This window comes from Dromiciops gliroides, chromosome 2 (genome assembly GCF_019393635.1).
Source record: "Dromiciops gliroides isolate mDroGli1 chromosome 2, mDroGli1.pri, whole genome shotgun sequence".
Classification (NCBI taxonomy): domain Eukaryota; kingdom Metazoa; phylum Chordata; class Mammalia; order Microbiotheria; family Microbiotheriidae; genus Dromiciops; species Dromiciops gliroides.
Window position 1 is genome coordinate 475,190,913 of NC_057862.1, and position 21,132 is coordinate 475,212,044.

At 39.9% G+C, this 21,132-nt stretch overlaps 1 pseudogene; it reads left to right on the forward strand.

Annotated features, from left to right (window-relative positions):
* The first annotated feature begins 11,065 nt into the window (after window positions 1–11,065).
* Window positions 11,066–12,035, forward strand: LOC122739153 (annotated as a pseudogene).
* The last annotated feature ends 9,097 nt before the right edge of the window (window positions 12,036–21,132 follow it).

Here is a 21,132-nt window from a genome sequence, read left to right on the forward strand (position 1 = left end):
AACTGCCCATCAGCAGACTGCTTAGACCCATCAGGACAAAGTTGACACCCACCACCAGATCTCTCACGAGGGATTCTTCCTACCACAGCGCAACGCGGGAAGACCACCAGCCCCTCACCCAATAAGAGACTCTTACCCACCCCCCATCGAAACCCTATAAAATGGCACCCCACAAGTCAGTTGGGGGGAAGCGTTTTGTTCTGGCAAAACCTTCCTCCCGGCCGGTTTCTCTTGTACCCCAATAAACCTGTTCTCTTATTCCTGATTAGGTCTTGTGCGAGAGTGTAATTCTTTACAGAGGAATCCTAAGGACCCACGTGCTTTCTCCTATCGCTTTCCCCATATCACTGGGAAGACCAAGAAGAGAGTACAGACACCCAGGATGGGTAAAAGGACAAGGAAAACTTGACCCTGCAAACATTACTTGTGAGATAATAGCAGTGCCTGCTCTTGGATTGCCTGGCTTTGTGGGGTGAGTGTTGGAGTCCTGGGTAGCTTCCAGCCAAGCTCACCGATTTTTTTTTCCCTACAGTTACAGAAGATTTAGGCATGGGGAGTTATTAAATTTCCATGCCAAGAATGATTACATCTTCATCACAACTGTGATTCAACAACAGCCTCTAGTGATTGTGAATCACAGGAAGAGGCAGGCAGTGGAATGCTGCCCCAGAGCCCAGTATGCAGCCACAGTGAAGGAAATGGCCTGACATTTACATCAGCCCATCACTTGTGCCCTCGTGACAGGCATTGCAGGTGCCCCCCTCCCCATCTAGCTATCTTCTTGGTGCGATCAGAGGCCAATGCAAGGCCCTGCCTGGGTCAGAAACAGGAACTGGGGCACTTTCTGCTGATCTACCTTGAGGGCATTCATCCTAATCAGGGGTAGGGGCAATGGGAATCATCCCTTTTGAGGGTACTTGCAACCTGAGTCGGGGTGGGGGGTATAGCTCACCCAAAGAATTGGAGGCTCATCACGAATCTTGTAAAATAAAAAGATTTATTAGGAGAGAGGAATATATGGCCAGGAGACAGACTCACTAAAGGAAATCTGTCTCTCCAGAGTAAGAGAAGTCCTGGTCTTTTGTAACTTTACAAAACAAAGAGAGGGAAGGGCAAGATAACTGAGGGATTCTTTGAATAATGGTGTATCAGTAGGATATGCAGCATCCATCCATATCCTTCAGTCCTTGAAGTTGCTTATCTGTGTACCAGGGTTATGCTAGGCCACACCTTATTCCTGATGTGGGAGACCCGAGCTGCTTTTCCCTAGGGAAAGTTTTAAGGATTCCCTGGGGGCTTGGGATCTTTAGGTTTCTTGGGGTCTCACTGTACCTATACCCCAGTCCAGAACCCCAGCCTCACAGGACCCATAGATGTCATGTCATGTTGGAAATGGCCTTAGCAAAGGTCATCTAGTCCAAACCCCTCATTCAGGCCCACAGTGGCTAAGTGTCCTGCACAAGGTCACACAGCTAGAAAGTGCCAGTGGCCCAGGTCCTATGACTTTGAATCCTGTGCTCTGGAGGGGATGAATAGCTCTGTCCTTTCCTGGTCCTCCCCATAAACCTAGCCCCATTCTTTGTCAAAGGGAACAAAAGAAAAGGCTACTGCATCATGGTTGGTTTGCATATAAGCACCAAAGTACCAAATGTATAACCTTATTCTTGTTAACTTTCTAGCCAGGAGGTTAGTAGGGCCTTGCCTTACTTACTAAAGCTGGCTAGATTCATAGTAGTAGTAGCAGCAGTTGCAGTAGTAGTGATGTGGGATGGAATTTGGGGTCAAATGGATCGTGAGTCGTCCCAAAAGAATTACAAGATTCAGTGACTCAGTTTCCCAGGTTTTATTGCAATGCACCAGAATAGTGGAAAGGTATCTCTCAAATAGTGAAAGAAAAGACAGTTATATTTATAGTATAGATAAATTGATTATCAGTCTCATTATAATAATCTCTCCACTTGAGGGAGGTTACAGGGGAGGGCCTATCCTAATTTGGAGTTCCTGGAGTCCTAAGCCAACCCCCAAGGTGGGTACCTTTTTCTGTGGAGGTGTGTTTTGGGGGTTTACACATCATAAGGTGAATCTGGGGACAAATTTGGCCTTTTCTGTGCATGTCTCCTTCTGATTCCCATGGCTAGTTTCAAATATCTTCATTTATCATTTATTTCTAGTCTAAATTTCTATAGCCTGTCATTTTTTCATTGCTATAGTCTCAGGTCTTCATGGCCTCTTTCCCTCTGTTCCTGTTATGGGTACTGATTTATGTGGGTAAGAGAACTTAGCATCCTGACTTGTAAGTTATCCATTAACTGGGGTCTGAATCCCCCTTAGAGCTCATATCTGAATTAGAGCTTGGGCTTTAGGTTTTTCTATTAACACCCCCCCCTTTTTTTTTTGTCTCCTACATCAGTAGCAGTAGCAGCAGCAGATAGTATTTATATGGCACTTTAAGATTTGCAAAGTGCTTTGCAAATACAGCTTTTGTAGTCTAAAATTGCACTAAAAATTTTGGGACATCTTTTATTATCTTATTTTCACTACAACCCTGGGAGGTAGGCACTATTATTATCTTCTCTTTGTAGTTGAGGAAGCTAAGGAAGACAGGGGTTAAATGAATTGTTCAGGGCCACATAACTAGTAATTATCTGAGGCCAGATTTGAACTTGGGTCTTCCTGAGTCTATGTCTAGTGTCTAGCCACCACACCCTACAGAGGGAAGGAATAAGCATTCATTTATCACCTACTATGGTGCCAGGCACTATGTTAAGCACTTTACAAATATTAGCTCATTTGATCCTCACAGCAACTCTAGGAAGTAGGTACTATTATTATCCCCATTTTACAGTTGAGGAAACTGAGGTCAACAGAAGCTAAGTGACTTACCCAGGGTCATACAACTAGTAAGAGGGTAAGGCCAGATTTGAACTTGGGTTTCTCTGACTCTGGGCCCAGCATTCTATCTATCGTCACCTAGATAGATAGACAGAAAAATGGATAGATAGATGGAAAGATAGAGAGAGATGATAGATAGATAGATAGATAGATAGATAGATAGATAGATAGATAGATAGATAGATAGAAAGAACAATTATTAAGTACTTACTATATACCAGGTACTGTGCTAAACTCACTGGGGATACAAATCCAAGAAAACATCTCTCTCAAGTTTATATTTTATAAGGAAGACAAAACAAAAGGGGGAGCTGGGAGGGTGGGGAGGAGGTAAGGCTGCTGAGGAGGGAAAACAGTGCAGAAAATGAGTTGATCTGGAAATAAAATGAGTAAGACTGGGGATCCTCCAAAAATGTGAATCCCAGGCAGTTACTTACCTCTCAGATGAGCAGGCCCTAGGCTGTTGAGAAGGTGGGGCAGCCTAGAGAGTGATCAAGCAGGTAGGTGATTTTGGCCACAAAATATAAGATTATTGTTATTATTGCTGTCCTTACCATCATCAACAGCAATAAGAAAACCCACATTTAAAAAGTGCTATACAATTCACAAGGTACTTTTCTCCTGTCAGCCTCATGAGCCTTTTCAGATGAGAAAATAGGCTCAAAAAGTCAAAACTGCCTCCTAATGTTAAACATCAGATAAGTTATGATGTTAGAGTTCAAACCTAGTCTTCCACCTCCTAGTCTATGCTCTCTCCACCACTCTTTCCACAAGGCTTCATGAATTTCATTGGGATTTGCCTTGGGTGTGGTAGACAAGTCAAGTCAACAAACATTTATTAAGCTTTCATACATGTCAGGGACTGTATTGAGGGCTGGAGATACAAATAGAAACTGAAAGACAGCCCCTACCCTCAAAGGAGTCTCTAATCTAAAGGAGAAAGACAACACATGAAATAAGGCTGAAAAGGTGTACGTGGAAGGGAGGGAAGAGGGGAGATGAATGTACTTTCACCAGGGCATGGTGAAGAAAGACCAGAGAATCAAGAGGACAGCATGGACATGAAGGAAGACATGGCTGGCCTAGGGTTCCTTCTAAAAATGAAGGTTCTGGGAAGAATCAGTCAACTGGACAGAGAGGTCAAAGGGCAGAGGTACTTCAGAAGTATGAAGTCCAAGGGTAGAGCCAGCTTCCAAGGTGAAGGGGTTTCTCAAGCGTTGTAGGAAAAAATCCAGAAGAGTTAGGAGGGCAGCCTGGAGAGGCCAGGACTGACCATTATCCAAGTTTCAGAACTGAAACAGAATGAAGCACATTGAGTGAGGTTTTCCTGAGTTCCTATTGGTCATGCTGCTAGGCTTTAGTACAAAGCCTGACAGAAAGGCTCTAGCCTGTGCTGTTCTGACTGGTTTTATATTCAGGCAAACAGGAAACTACCCTAGTTCTCTGATCCAGTCAAGTCTCAAGGACAGTTTTAATACCTTTTAAGGAAAAACAAGATATTTAATCTGCATGGCTCTCAACCCAACATGTTTATTAAAAATAGCCTAATGTAACTAAAATAATTATTTAATATTTGAATTCAGACAAATGTGAACTCTTAACTTTTGGGGTTTTTTTTGGTTTTTGTTTTGTTTTGTTTTTTGTGGGGCAATGAAGGTTAAGTGACTTGCCCAGGGTCACAAAGCTAGTAAGTGTCAAGTGTCTGAGACCGGATTTGAACTCAGGTCCACCAGTGCTTTATCCACTTTGTCACCTAGCTGCCCCTGCTCTGGTCTTTTAATCAGAAATGCTTGAAAATCCTCTATTTCATTAAATATCCATTTTCCCTCTGAGAGATTATATTCAGTTTTGCTAGGTAAGTGATTCTTGGTTATAAACCTAAATCTTTTGCCTTCTAGTACATCATATTCCAAGCCCTGCAATTCTTTAATTGGAAACTGCCAAATCCTGTGCAATCTCAACCGTAGATCTAAGACATTTGAATTGTTTCTTTTTGGCTGCTTGCAATACTTCTCCTTCATCTGTGAGCTCTGGAATTTGGCTATGATGTTGCTGGGAGTTTTCATTTTGGGATCTTTGTCAGGTGGTGATCAGTGGATCCTTTCTATTTCTATTTTGCCCTCTGGTTCTAATATATCAGGGCAGTTGGGGAAGGTTGTGATCAGAAGTAATGGACTTGGAGGGAGGGAAAAGGGGAGGGGTGAGGGGAGGATTTAGAAAAAGTGAAGATGGAACGGAGTGAAATATACAGTAAGTTATAACTACAAATGTGAATGGAATGAACTCACCCATTAAGAGGAAGCAGAAAGTAGAATGGATTAGAAGCCAAAATCCTGCAATATGTTGTTTATAAGAGACACATTTGAAACAGAGAGATATACACACAGGGTTAAGGTAAGAAGCTGGAACTCAATCTATTATGCTTCAGCTGAAGCAAAGAAAGCAGGAGTAACAACCATGATTTCAGAAAAAGTAAAAGCAAAAATGTATCTAATTAAAAGAGATGAAGAAGCAAACTATATTTTGCTGAAAGTTACCATAGACAATGAAATCATATCAATACTTAACATATATGCACCAAATGGTATAATATCTGCATTTTTGAAGAAGTTAATGAGTTACTAGAGGAAATAGATTATAAAACTGTACTAGTGGGGGACCTTAACATTCCCCTCTCAGAACTGGATAAATCTAGGTAAAAAAATAAATAAGAAAGAAGTTAAGGAAGTGAATAAAATTCTGGAAAAGTTAGATATAATAGATCTCTGGAAAAATTGAATGGGAATATGCCTTTTTCTCAGTAGTACATGGCACCTCCACAAAAATTGACCATGTATCAGAATATAAAACCTCACAAGAAATGCAGAAAAACTGAAATAGAAAACACATTATTTTAAAATCATAATACAATAAAAATTACATTCAATAATGGACAATGTCAAGAGAGATTAAAAATTAATTGGAAATTAAATAATCTAATTTTAAAAAACAAATGGGTCAAAGAACATATTATAGAAGTAATCAATAATTTCATTAAAGAAAATTACCACAATGAGACATATCAAAATTTATGGGATACGGCCAAAGCAGTATGTAGGAGACAATTTATATCTCTAAGTGTTTATATCAATAAGATAGAGAAAAAGCAGATCAATGAATTGGGCATGCAACTAAAAAACTAGGAAATTTACAAATTAAAATCTCCAACTAAACACCAAATTGGAAATCCTGAGAATCAAAGGAGAGATTAATAAAACTGAAAATAAGAAAATCATTGAACTTATAAATAAAACTAGAAGTTGGTTTTATGAAAAAACTAATAAACAGATAACTCATTGGTTAATTTTATTTTTAAAAAGGAAAGAAGAAAAGAAATTTCTAGTATCAAAAATGAAAAGGGTGAACTTACCACCAATGAAAATGGAATTAAGACAATTGTTAGGAGCTATTTTGCTCAATTATATGCCAATAAATTTGATGATCTAAATGAAATAGATGAATACCTACAAAATATAAATTACTTAAATTAATAGAAGAAATAAAATAATCAAATAACTTAATTTTAGAAAAAGAAATTAAACAAGTCATCAGTGAATTTCCTAAAAAAAAATCTCCAGGTCCAGATGGATTCACAAGTGAATTCTACTAAATATTTAAAGAAGAATTAACCCCAATATTATATAAACTATTTGAGAAAATAGGTGAAGAAGGACTCCTACCAAATTCCTTTTATGACACAAATATGATGCTGATACCCAGACCAGGAAGAGCTAAAAAAGAGAAAGAAAATTAGAAACCAATTTTCCTAACGAACATCGATGCAAAAAATTTAAATAAAATACTAGCAAAGAGATTACAGTAATATATCACAAGGATCATACATTATGACTAGGTGGGATTTCTGCCAGGAATGCAGGACTCGTTTACTATTAGGAAAACTCTAGCATAATTGACCATATCAATAACAAAACCAACAGAAATCACAAGATTATCTCAACAGTTGCAGAAAACGCCTTTGACAAAATACATCATCCATTTCTATTAAAAACATTAAAGTGCATAGGAATAAATGGAGCTTACTTTAAAACCATCAGCAAGTATTATCTGTAATAGGGATAAGCTAGAAGCCTTCCAAATACAACCAGGGATGAAACAAGGATGCCCATTATCATCTCTGTTATTTAATATTGTACTATAAATATTAGCTATAAGAATGAGAAGAAAAAGAAATTAAAGGAATTAGAATAGGCAATGAGTAAACAAAACTCTCTCTTTCCAGATGATATGATATTATACTTCAAAAATCCTAGAGAATCAACTAAAAAACTACTTGAAATTATTAATAATTTTAGCATAGTGGTACGATACAAAATGAATCCACATAAATCATCAGCACTTCTATGTATTACCAACAAAGTCCATCAGCAACAGATAGAAAGAGAAATTCCATTTAAAACAACTGTAGACAATATAAAATACTTGGGAGTCTATCTGCCAAGATAAACCCAGGGACTATATGAACACAACTATAAAACAATTCTTACACAAATAAAGTCAGATCTAAACAATTGGAAAACTATTAATTGCTCATGGGTAGGCTGAGTAAATATAATAAAAATTAAAATCCTACCTAAATTAATCTATTTGTTTAGTGTCATACCAATCAAACTATCAAAAATATTTTATAGAGCTAGAAAAAATAATAACAAAATTCATCTGGAAGAACAAAAGACAAAGGATATCAAGGCAACCAGTGAAAAAAATGTGAAAAGAGGTGGTTTAGCCACACCAGATCTCAAACTGTATTATAAAGTGGTAATTATCAAAACAATCTAGTACTGGCTAAGAAATAGAGTGGTAGATCAGATAGAATAGGTACAAATTACCCTACAGTAAATGACTATAGTGATCTAATATATGATAAATCAAAAAATCCAAACTTTTGGAGCAAAAACTCATTATTTTACAAAATTGCTGGGAAAACTAGAAAACTGTATGGCAGAAACCAGGTATAGACCAACATCTCACACTGTATACTAAAATAAGGTTAAAATGGGTACACAGTTTACACATAAAGGGTGATATGAAAGCAAAGTAAAAGAGTATGGAATAGTTTATCTGTCAGATTTATGTATGGACAGGGGAAGAATTTAGGACAAAAGAAGATATAGAGAGTATTACAAAATGTAAAACAGATCATTTTGATTATATAAAATTAAGAAGCTTTTGCACAAACAAAACCAATGCAAGCAAAATTTTAAGGAAAAGAACTGGGAAAGAATTTTTGTAACAAGTATCTCTGGTAAAGGCCTCATTTCTCAAATATATAGAGAAGTGAGTCAAATTTATAAAAATGCAAGGCACTCTCCAAATGATAAATGGGCAAAGGATATGAACAGGACATTTTCAGACAAAGAAATCCAAGCTATCTATAGTCATATGAAAAAATGCTCTAAATCTGTATTTGTCAGAGAAATGCAAATTAAAACAACTCTAAGGTACCACCTAACACCTATCAGAGTGGCTAATATAACTAAAAAGGAAAATGTTGAATGTTAGACGTAACGTAGGAAAACTGTGACGCTAATACACTGTAATTGTGAACTGATCCAACCAGTCTAGAGGGTAATTTAAAACTATGTGCATAAGCTTTGATTCAGCAATGCCACTGCTGGGTTTATATCCCAAAGACATTCAAAAAAAGGGAAAAAAGCACATCTTTGTACAAAAAATATCTATAAGCAGCTCTTTTTGTGGTGGCTAAGAATTGAAAATCAAAGGGATGCCCATCATTTGGGGAATGGCTAAATAAGGTATGGTATATGATTGTAACGGAATGCTATTGTCCTATAAGAAATGACAAGCAGGATCATTTCAGAAAGTCTTGGAATGACTTACATGAACTGATGTATAGTGAAGTGAACAGAACCAGGAGAACATTGTGCAGAGTGACAGCAATATTGTTTGATGAAGAATTGTGAATGACTTAAGTATTCTCAGCAATACAATGATCCAAGGCAATCCCAAAGGACTAATGATAAAGCATACTATCCACTTCCAAAATAGAACTGTTATTGATTGAACACAGACTGAGGCAGACTATTTAAAATTTTTTTTCTTTTATTCAAGTCTTCTTATATAAAATGATTAATATGGTAATGTTTTACATAATTGCACATGTATAACCTATATCTGATTGCTTGCTGCCTCAAGGAGCAGGTAGAGGAGGAAGGGAAGGATAGAATTTGGAACTCAAAACTTTAATTAAAAATATTTATTAAAATAAACTAATAGGTAAGATGAAAAAAAATCAAAGGACTCTAGAGACTGAGTCAAGGTACAAGACAGAAGGAGTTTGGGAAGCTGATTGATTCTGATTCCTGATTCTGATTCTGAGGTACAGGAGACAGAGTTGAGCTACAGAGAAGATCAGGTCAAGGAAAGCCTGCTGAAAAATCTGCCCAGCAGAGACAATTGTGCACTGGATTTAGCTTATGCAGATTTGAAAAAGCTGATTGTTAAATTTTTAGCATGAGCATTTTCACCTCAGAAATCAGCAAATGCTCAAAGGTTGGATTTATTGTTTTATTGATTGTCTAGGCTAAGGGAAATAAGGGAGAAAATGTTAATAATGCAGATTAAACTTGAAAGTGTCTCATGTATAGCAGGTTGTTAAACATTTCTCAGTGCACTAGGAGAAAAGAATGAGACCCTTCAGTTGCTGGGACCATGTGTGCTCCTTATGTGTATGCCTTTCCACTAGTATAGACCAGCAGATTACCTTGAAGCTGGCATAGTCATCCTTCAGCAGATCCAAATTGTAAGTACAAATTGTGGGGGTATTTCAATCAGAGTACTATACATAGTACACTGAGAAGTTAAGCAATTTGCCCAGAGTCACATGTTAGAAGTATGATTTGATTAATCATACCTCATCCTGAGACCAAGACCATCCACTGCACAGCCTTTCTCTTGCTAAATACTTATTGATTAATTGATTGATCCCTATTTTCCTTGGACCGTTCTTTTGGTACCCATGGGGTCAGAATCCCTAAACCTCTGACACAGACATGACAAAAGAGAGTAGACAGGAGCTGTGAGGCCTTGGGTGCTGCCACGAGCTCGGTTGTCATTGATGCTGTGATTCGAGCACTGTCCCCATCATCTGAAGCTTTCAAGGTTCTCTTTGCTCCCAGTCTGCCAAACAGGACTTGCCCAGGGACACACAAACAAGGGGGGATCCAACCAGGAACACCTAGTCCTGAAACTGCCCTGTTCTGCCACGAAGATCAAAGCCTTATAGATTTAAAGCTGGAACTGAACCAAGAGGCCTTCTAGTCCAACCTCCTCACTTTCCAGATAACAATCCTACTTAGGAACAGCTGACATTTAAAAAAAGATTTGCAAAACACTTTATATGCACTGTCTTGATTTAATCCTCAACAACCCAGTGAGTTAAGTATTAGACAATAAGCATTTACTATGTACCAGGCAGCCAGGCAGAGAGGTAAGCCCTGGGACACAAATAAAGGTAAAAATAATCCCTGCCCTCAAGGAGTGCAAGTTCTATGGGGGAGATAACATAGAAATAGTTGGAAGATACAGAGAGAAAAGAATGGGAATCCATGAGCAGCTGGAAGGACTAGGAAAGGTCATTTACAGAAGGTGTCACACAGCTAGAAAGTGTTTTTATTTTTGAAAGGCAATGAGAGTTAAGTGACTTACCCATAGTCACACAGCTAGAAAGTGTCAAGTGTCTGAGGCCGGATTTGAACTGAGGTCCTCCTGAATCCCAAGGCCATTGCTTTATCCACTGCACCATCTAGCTGCCCTGAGCAAATGGATTTTTTAAATGGTCTAGCCAAGAAGATATAGGACAGATAAAGAACAGCAGCTATTGGAATGGTAGGATTAAGTAGGGGTGTTGTTGTTGTTGTTGTTTTAAGGATGGGTGTATTTATAGACAGCAAAGAATAATCCAGTAAATATAAAGAAATTGAAGAAAATGGTGAGGGGCTATAGTGGGGCCAATTTGCTGCAGAAAATCAGAAGGGGAGTTGTTGGCACATTTAGTGATGGTCATACTTTTTCTAGAGTCCATTCCCTCACTCCCCCACCTGTCTTGGCTACTCTCTATGCACAGACCCTTCCTGAGCAAGCGTACCTGAAGGAAATGTGTAACACACCAACTTACTGTGACCTAGGAAAGGCTGTCTTCAACAAAGTATATAGGTTTGGTATGCTTAAAACCAAATCTGGGGCAGCTAGGTGGTGCAATGGATAAAGCACTGGCCCTGGCTTCAGGAGAACCTAAGTTCAAATCCGGACTCAGATACTTGACACGTACTAGCTGTGTGACCCTGGGCAAGTCACTTAACCCTCATTGTCCCACCAAAAACACACACACACAACCCCCCCCCCAAAAAAAACAAGTCTGCCAGGGAGTGGAATTTTCCAATCTGGTCATTCATACATTGATATAGGTAAAGCTTCAGGTAATCTGGAAAACAAGTGTAAGATCTATAACTATGGGTTTTCCTTCATTCAAAAATGGAACACAGAATATATCCTGGGGACAGAAAACCAGCATAGAGAATAAATTAGCTGATGGTTTGAAGGTGACTTGACACTAAATTTGTACCAAACACAAGATGGAAGAGTGGGAAATTAAAGACCTCCTATAAATGGCACTGTTTTAGTCTTGGTGGAAATGTTGACACTAATTTCTTGTCCAGCCATCTATATAGTTGGTCTATATTGGCTTATGAAGGTTGGCTTGCTGGCTATCAGATGGGTTTTGACATGGTCAAATCCAAACTGTCTCCAAATAATTTTGCCCTGGATTACAAGGCTGCTGCCTTCTTGCCTCACACGCATATGAACAATGGCACTGAATTTGGAGGGCCAATCTATCAAAGGTTAATGAAAAGACTGAAACTTCAATAAATCTTGCTTGGACATCTGGCAGTGACAACATCTGTTTCGACATTGCTACTAAGTACAAGCTGGATCAAAAAATTTCTCTCTCTGGTAAAGAGAATAATGCCAGCCTTATTGGACTGGGATATATCCAGATACTATGATCAGGTGTAAAATTGATGCTCTCAGCTAATGGAAAAAACCTTCAATATAGAAGGTCATAAGTTTGTGTGGGATTTGAATTGGAAGCTTAATATAGTTTAAGTAAAATATCAAATCTATCCTTTGAAATGAAGAGAAATGAACCCACTCTGCTTTGTTTTTTTTGTTTTTGTTTTTGCTTTTGTTTTTTGCAGGGCAATGAGGGTTAAGTGACTTGCCCAGGGTCACACCGCCAATAAGTGTCAAGTGTCTGAGGCTGCATTTGAACTCAAGTCCCCCTGAATCCAGGACCGGTGCTTTATTCACTGTGCCACCTAGCTGCTCCCTCTGCTTTGGATTTAATATTCTTCTATGAAATTTTAACAAAGTGTGGGCAGCTAGGCAGTACAGTGAATAAAGCACAGGCCCTGGATTCAGGAGGACCTCAGTTCAAATGCAGCCTCAGGCACTTGACACTTACTAGCTGTGTGACCCTGGGCAAGTCATTTAACACTCATTGTCCCACAAAAAACAAAAATTTCAACAAAGTGAACTTTTTATTCTTCCAAGGAATGATTGTAGCGCCACCATGCTAAAGTCTGGAGGTTGTTGAGACCATTATAAGAAGAGATACTTGAAGGCATGGATGGAAGTGGTAATGTTTGTGCCACATTTCAGTTTAGTTTCTCAGGATTATTTTAAATTTGTCCTTCAATGACAGTGTAGTGTCACGTTATAAAGGAAATGACCTGATTCTCCAATTTGTACATTATGTCCTGCATGTCCTATACCACTTTTCCATGACCTTTTATCAAATTGGTCTCTGTGCTATAGTGAAAGCTTTGGTTTTGCATTAGTGTAAAATAAATTCATCACATTTGGAACATAAAAAAAGACCAGAGGGAATGGGACCAAGGGCATTTGTTCAGTCTTTGCATTGGCAAAAAAAAAAGGCCCTCTCTTCGTGTGAGACAATAGTGAAGGAAATAATAGGAGAAAATGTCTGAGTGATATGACATGAGGAGGGGGAGGGAAGACAAAGGAGTTCTTAGCTAATGGTCTCAATTTTTTCAGTGCAATATGAGTTGAGGTCCTCAGCTGAGAGGGTGAGGGTTGAGGGTGCCATGAGGCTCGAGGAGATATGAGGAGGAGGTTTGGAATAGCCCCTGTATAGAGTGGGATAATGAATCACTTATAGAGGAATTGGGTAATTTCATTGCTGCAGTAACGCTTGGTTGAGATTAGATCACATTAATTTGTAGTGGACCCAATTAGCATGATTTCACATTTCCCGTAGCCGTGTTCAGCAGCACATGAATAGAAGTGAAGGAGGGCAGAACAATCCAGGGTTGGGGGTTGTTGGAGTGCGATCAATTATAGGAAAAGGGGGCAAGGAATTTTAGAGTGGAGTCTAATTTAGAGCTGAGTTGGTTCACCAATAGGTTGGAAGAGGGAAGGTAGGAGAGTCTAGGCAGTGCAGGGTGGGGTGGCCTGGGAAATAACTAAGGAATGGAGACAATGATGTTCGGGTAGAAGTAAATAACAGGGCATGGGTGGAATGATAAAAGATTATCATCAGATAAAGGCATTTCAGATTTTATGAACATGGAAGCAGGACACTTGTGCATGATGGAAAATCAAGATTATGACCATCTCTGTCTGCAACTGAGATTATGTGGAGCAGGTCCTAGGAATTGAATGCATTGAACGACTGGGAAGTTAGGGCAATTTAGGGATCATCGTTATATATGCTGAAGTCCTCTGAGATGAGGGAAAGAGTTGGGATGGAGAGAAAGACTATAAGCCAGGCTCTGAAATCACTGAGGAAAGAAGGGCACTGTGGTAGAGTTCAACAGAGAACATACTATGGTCATTATGATCACTGTCTTCCAGATAAATAAATGAAAGCTCAGACCCTTGCTCATAATCACTGAGCTGCTATTGGTCAGGGGCATCATGCAAACATGACTTTCCTGATGGCTTTTTCAAAGCTCTTTCCACCATATCATGCCTCCCCCATCAAAAGACAGCCTCTGAATGCCCATGATGATAAGAAGAAAATATTGATAATATAAAGTATTATTTTTCCTTAATTTCCACACCTCTCCCCCACCTGCAGGGAAAAAAAGAGAAAAATGTCCTCCCCTCCTCCATTCATCCGTGTCATCCATCATCCATTCCCTGCACCCCTCACCTACTAAATTTTTATTTCGGGAACAAGGGGGAGGGAACCTTACCTATTTACTACTTAGCTTTTCACTTGTGCTTAAGAAAGTCCTACTGCCAAGCTTCCCTTCCCTAATTAAGCCCAGGTTCTGAATGTGGCAACTCTAGAATTAGAGATTGAGAGCTGGAAGGGATTTCAGGGGTCATATAGTCCAACTTTCTCATTTTATAGGTGAGGAAACTGAAGAACCAAAGAAGTTAAGTGATTTGGCCATGATCCCATAGGTAGAAAACAGTAGAGGACGAATCTGAACCCACATCCTTCATAATCAGCCTTCTTTCCACTGAACCTCTCTTTCACTGTACCACATTACCTTCAATACCCCAAAACTAAAAGCCAACTTATTTGACCTTTACATGAGCCAAATCATAAAATCTTTTCTTTTTGGGGGGGGGGCAGGGAAGAGACAAAGGCAATCAGGGTTGAGTGACTTGCTCAGGGTCACTGGATTTAAACTCAGATCCTCCTGATTCCAGGGCTGGTGCTCTATCCACTGCACCACCCAGCTGCCCCCCAAATCATAAATTCTTGAAGGAACTAGTGACACTCCATGGCCTTACCACCAAGCCACCCACCCACATTGGACTCATGCTACTAGGGTTGCTTAGAATTGTTTCCTTGGTTGTTAGCCTCCCCAGTATCACTACTTACAGAGTAGCAAAATAAGAAAAAAAATAATAACACCAAACCAAAGTTTCCTTTTCCCGAGGCCAGAATGGGTTTTACTGACTATTTCCAGTCCAGGACCAAGTAACTGCCCTTTGATTTCTTCCAATGGACTCTTCTGAAAGTTCTTCACATTGCTTGCAGCTAAATCAAGCTCAGCAAAGAGAAATTCTCTCTCACCTTTGGTAAATAAAAAAGAAAGAAAAAAATCAATAAAATAATTTCCAATCTGCTCCTTATGACTCAATGCCCCACTGATCAGAATGAGTCAGGAACAAATACATCAGCTCAGCGAGGAAACAGCTTTCAGAAATAAGATTTGATCTAGTTGGCTGAACAATCATTATGCTCAAAATTCTCTATACCATATTTGCCAGTCAGTTGAGCTCCTACAGGAGCAGTGTTTCTCCTTCCAGCCAGCACTGGTTTTCCAGAAAGCATTTATAATCACTTTGAAGACAGGCAAATCATCTAAGGGAAATGCTGAACTCAGACCAATGAAAAGCAACGGCTCTTCAGATGTAATAAAAATAATAGACCCACACTAGGCACACAGAAACTGAGATGCAGAATTGGAATTAGAAAGAGAGAAGGGCCCTTAGAGGTTATCCAGACCATCAGCTCACCCACTGGAGGCATCCCCTTTATAGTTCCCCTGAGAGGTGATTTACTCACAAGCCCTCCAAGGCACCGGGAACCCATTCCCACTTTTGGTTTGTTCTAAATCATCTGAGCATCTCAATCAGAAAGAACATCATCTCTTTTTCCTGAAGATTAGAATCTAAGGTGGTACACCCATTTGTCTGTGTGTGTGTGTGTGTGTGTGTGTGTGTGTGTGTGTGTGTGTTTTCAAGGTTCTACTTTTATCCTTAAATTGGATACTTCCACTTCCTGTAATACATGGTCCCCTTTGCTAAGAGAAACAATGACAACAGTGATGATGATAATTTAATAAGCTGATATGTGTATGTCCTTTTGATAAATGGTATAGCATGGTACATAGAGAAGTGGTTTCAATGTCAGTAAGACCTTGAGTTCAAGTCCCATCTCTGACACTTGTTGGCTTTATGACCTTAGACAAATCACTTAGCTTCCTAATGTTCCAGAAAGCTCTCCAAGATTATAAAATGTAAAACAGGAGCCAATCTGCATTGATTAGGAGCTCCCATAAGGAATTAAATCAATGGCCCAATTTTGAAAATGTGTGTGTCTGTCTATCATCCAACTATCATCTTATTTGTGTTGTTGTTTAGTTATTTCAGTCATGTCCAACTCTTTGTGACTCCATTGGGGGGGGGTTCTAGGCAGAGATACTGGAATGATTTTCTATTTCTTTCTCTATCTCATTTTACAGATGAGGAACTGAGGCAAACAGGGTTAAGTGACTTGCCCAGGGTCACGCAGCCACTAAGGGTCTGAGGTCAGATTTGAATTTAGGTGGACGAGTCTTCCTGACTTCAGAACCAATACTCTATACACTGTGCCACCTAGCTCCCCTTTAAATTCTGCAAAACAGAAATTACATAGTTGTGATGAGGTTTACTGTTCTTTCCTGTTGGTGTCCCCAAAAGGATAGGGTAGACTATGAGTAAAGTGCTTGGAGATCCTTTGATGAAGGGTGCTTACTACAGACCTTCAAACTGACAACCCCACTGCAATAGACTCTCTGTGTCTAACAGGAAACATTGGTTTCTTTTCCCCAAGGATAGCTAACTATCAGCTTCATAGCACAGACAGATAGCCTGGGAGCATTGGGGCGCATCAGATGGCTTATGGTCCTGAGCCAAGCACCCAGTGTCTGTGGATGGTGATGATGATGGCAGTAATCATCATTCCCTATAAACCCAGAACAAAAAGGAAATGAAAATAAATCAAGCTAATCCAAGAAAAGAGGGAGAGGGGAGGTGTAGGGATGCACTATGGTTTCTCAGTGCTGCTGAGGTTCATTTTGATCCCTTTGTGTTTTCAAAAGCTCTGTGAGAGGGGAATCCGTGGGATGATGCTCGATGAAGGCAAGACTGTAGAGTGGAAAAAGGAGACCCAGGCCTCAAGTTCTGGCTTTGCCTCTTGACTGGCTGTGGGAGCTCAGGCAAATTACTTCTGTTCTTGGGGCTTCCATTTTGTCACCTGTAAAATGAAGCAGCTGGAGGAGACAATCTCTAAAGCTCCTTCTGGCAATAACATCATATGAATCTAGGAAGTCTAAGCATCACTTTGAATGAAATTAGCCTGCATGATTTTTATCAGCCTGGTAGGAAGGGAAGCCAGTCTCAGCAGCTGGTAAGCATCTTGATGTCTTCTTTCCATCCCATCACCCCCACATTCCTGGCCCACCCTCACACAACTCAGCCCCCTACCTAAAAGAATAATCATGCTAATGGCTAGCATTTATGTGACACTTTACATGTGTTATTTAAATTGATTCTCAGGGTAGGGGCGCACATTTCAAAGACAAGCAAACTGAGGCAAATAAGGTTAAGTGACTTGCCTAGAGTCATAGAGCTACTAAGTGTCTGAGGTAGGATTCAAGCTCAGGTCTTCCTGACTTGGTATCTCCCTCACCCTTTACCCACTGAGCCACCTAGCTGTCTGAAAGAATAAATGTAATCTTGACAGTCATCTTAAGATCATCAGCTGGGTGATAAGCATGAAGCACTTACTAAGTGCCAGGAACTAGAGATATAAAGGGAACAAAAAATACCTGATCCTTACTCTCAAGGAACTCACATTCTAATTGGGCATCATCAGTTCTGACTTTATGCAATTACTAACCAGGCAGCCACAAATCTAATGGCCACAGCAAGTCTCTGAACCAATGTGGCCACCAACAATCAGGATCACATCAAATAAAGCAATATCTAAAGTATGTGCTTTTTTTGTTGTTCAGTCATGACCAACTCTTCATAACCCCATTTGGAGTTTTCTTGGAAAGGATACTCGAGTGGTTTGCCATTTCCTTCTCCAGCTCATTTTACAGATGAGGAAACTGAGGCATACAGAGTGAAGTGACTTGCCCAGGGTCACATAGTTAGTAAGTGTCTAAGAGTAGATTTGAATTCTTCCTGACTCGAGGCCCAGCACTCCATCCACTGAGCCATCTAACTGTTTTACCAGAGAGTTAGGTAAGAGAAAAAGATCATCTTCCAGAATGCCTGAAGGAGAGAAAACAAGACTCGATTGAAGAACCAAAGACAGGTCTCTTTGCATTGGTTAGCCTTACTTAACTATCTTACCCCAAGAATTCCAGCATACTAGAAGGAAGGCACTTCAAAGACTATGGAGTCTCTAGCCCCTTTGTCATAATGATAATTAGCTTTAGTGAGAGGTCCAGTGATATGCCTTAAGTTCACTGCTAGTCAGGGTGTGCTGGACTCAGTTTGGAGGGGCTAATGAAAGCTGACTTAAATTTTCAGCTGGGCATTTAAACCCCAGAATTCAGCAATTGCTACCAATCTGGGCTTGATTTATTGCTTGGTGCCTTGAATAAAGTCAATATTCAATAAATGTTGAATTGGATTGAGAATAGCTAGCAAAAAAGCAGGGAGGAGGCCAAGACTCACAAAGCATATTCATGGAATAATGAGAAGATCACCCAGTTTTGCTGAAGTAGAAGTTTGCAACTAGATAGGGGTGGGAAAAAAGACAACAGGCTGAATTGAGTATTGGGAATGGGGTTAGATAGGGTAGGGCATGAGGCCAAGAGATGTGTCTTAGAGTGAGCCACCCAACAAAGTTCACAACCTGATCTTTCCCAGCAGGTTCTCAAGGGATAAGAGTAGATGAAGTAGGGGCAGCTAGATGGTGCAGTGGATAGAGCACCGGCCCTGGATTCAGGAGGACCTGAGTTCAAATCCGGCCTCAGACACTTGACACTTACTAGCTGTGTGACCCTGGGCAAGTCACTTAACCCTCATTGCCCTGCAAAAACAAAACCAAAAACAACAACAACAACAACAACAAAAAAGAGTGGATGAAGCAAGAATAGACAATAAGATGAACTCTTATTATCCATAGCTTATCTACAGCAATTTAAGGTTTACAGTAAATCGGTTGCCACAATGAGGGAGCCTAGAAACCACCTCAGCCAGCAGCAAAACCTTGATCTCCTTGCCAAGCAAAGAGATATGGCAGCCAAGGACATCAGTTAGAATGGAAAATCGATCCTGGTGCTAATGCAATTTGGAAGGCATTGACAGACCTCAAGACAGCTCTAAGATGAACAGATACCAAATGTTTGGGGAGAGGGGAGGGGGAATCAAAGATACTAATACCTTGTTCCCCTAAAAACATGGTGATTGAGGAAATATCAATAAGGACTGACAGACATACCTATTTTTTCCACACCTACAAAATCTTTATGGAGAAATTTACACAAATATTGAGGCCATCTTTGATCAAATTATAAGAAGGAAACAGGCAGGCTTTATCAAAGACTAGTATATAGTAGACTACATATCTTTATAGTCATAAAACTGACTGGAAGGTGCAAAGAGTACAAAATCTGGCTGTGCTTTATAAAACAAGGAATTTGATTTGATGGAGTAAATGCTTCCTTGAAGGCTCTTCTCCATTGAGATGTCTCTTGTGTGTCTTCATCTAGTCACAGCAGCTAGCCAGGTACTGCCAGGCTGAAGCCTCGGGGCACCAGACATTTACTAGTCTATGCCCTTGTGCAAGCACTCAGGGTTTGCCTAGGGACTCATTGCTCCTAGGTTACCAGCCTTCTTAACAGGGAACTAAGCTTCCCTGTAATTCAATTGCACTCTCATCTCAGATTCCTGGAGAACAATACTATTTTTGGTTATAGGCTTAAGTAGGAGTTCTTAGCTTGGGACCTATGAATCTGTTTTTTGTTTGGTTTTGCTTTTTTAATATTTTGATAAGTGTATTTCAATAGAATTGGTTTCTTTCATAATCCTATGTTTTATCTTATATTTTCAAAGACATTTTTCTGAAAAGGGTTCATGGGTTTCACCAGACTGCCAGAGGGGGCCCATGACTCAAAAAAAGGTTAAGAACCCCTTCTCTAATGGTCCTCCCTAGTAAAGACGCAAGGGGTAAGAAAAGTTACCCCAAGTAAAAAAAATCTATCAGATATGGAACAAGAAGTTTTATTCCCCCACAAAAAGGGGAAGTCAAACAACAAAGAATCATAGAATTATTACAATCAATTGAGAAGATAATATACAATCTTTTTTTTTTTTTTGCGGGGCACACAGCTAGTAAGTGTCAAGTGTCTGAGGCCGGATTTGAACTCAGGTCCTCCTGAATCCAGGGCCGGTGCTCTATCCACTGCGGCACCTAGCTGCCCCCCGATAATATACAATCTTGACTGGGCAATTTACAAAGAATTTCTGCTAATTATCCTTTTACATTTCACCTCCATTGAGTACAGTCTAATCAATACAAAGTGGACTCCTTCTTTGCAATTGTCTCTTCCTTCTCCTTCCCTCTTTCCCTCTTCCTCTTTTTTCCTTCCCCTCTCCCTCCTCCTTCTCCCTCTACCCCAAGTGCTTTGGTAGCTGTTATCTGTTGCCTTGGAAGGGGACCAGCTGTCTTTTAAGGTCTCACAAGTCCTTTTACCAAAGGAAAAAAAAAGATACAAACAATGAGCAGCCCCATCACAGACACAGACTTTCCTAGAAACCTGTCTAATCAGTACTTGATGTTGGGCAGGAAAAAGGGAAGCCCTGTCGCCCAACCTCCCACAGCACAGAGAGTCATCCTGACACTCAAGGCCAACAAGAAGAAAAGGGCTGAGGGGCAGGGATTGCCCCTTTAATGTATTAACAGAGTTCTAGCTCAATAGCTCATGAAAAGACTTTTCTTCCCCACACAGCTGGAACCCCTTAGTCATCATTACCAACACGAAGCAGTCAGCGGCTATCCTAATATTCTCTGAAGTTGGGAGTGGGGAGAGAACCTTCCATACAAATGATTATAAGTCCACCACAAACCTCCATGTCCTTGACTGAGATGCTGACTCAATATGCTATAAAGGAAAAGGAGCAAGCATTTAGTAAATGCCTACTATGTACCAGGTATTTTGCTAAGCATTTTATAAATATTATTTCACTTGATCCTCTTAGTGACCTGGAGAGGTAGGTGCTATTATTATTCCTATTTTACAATTGAAGAAACTGAGGCAGACAGTGATTAAATAACTTGCCCAGTTACATAGCTAGTAAGTATCTAAGACCAGATTTAAACTCAGGTCTTCCTGACTCTACACCCAGTACTCTATCCACTGCACCACCTAGCCACCTATTGACTGGGTAGAGGAGGAA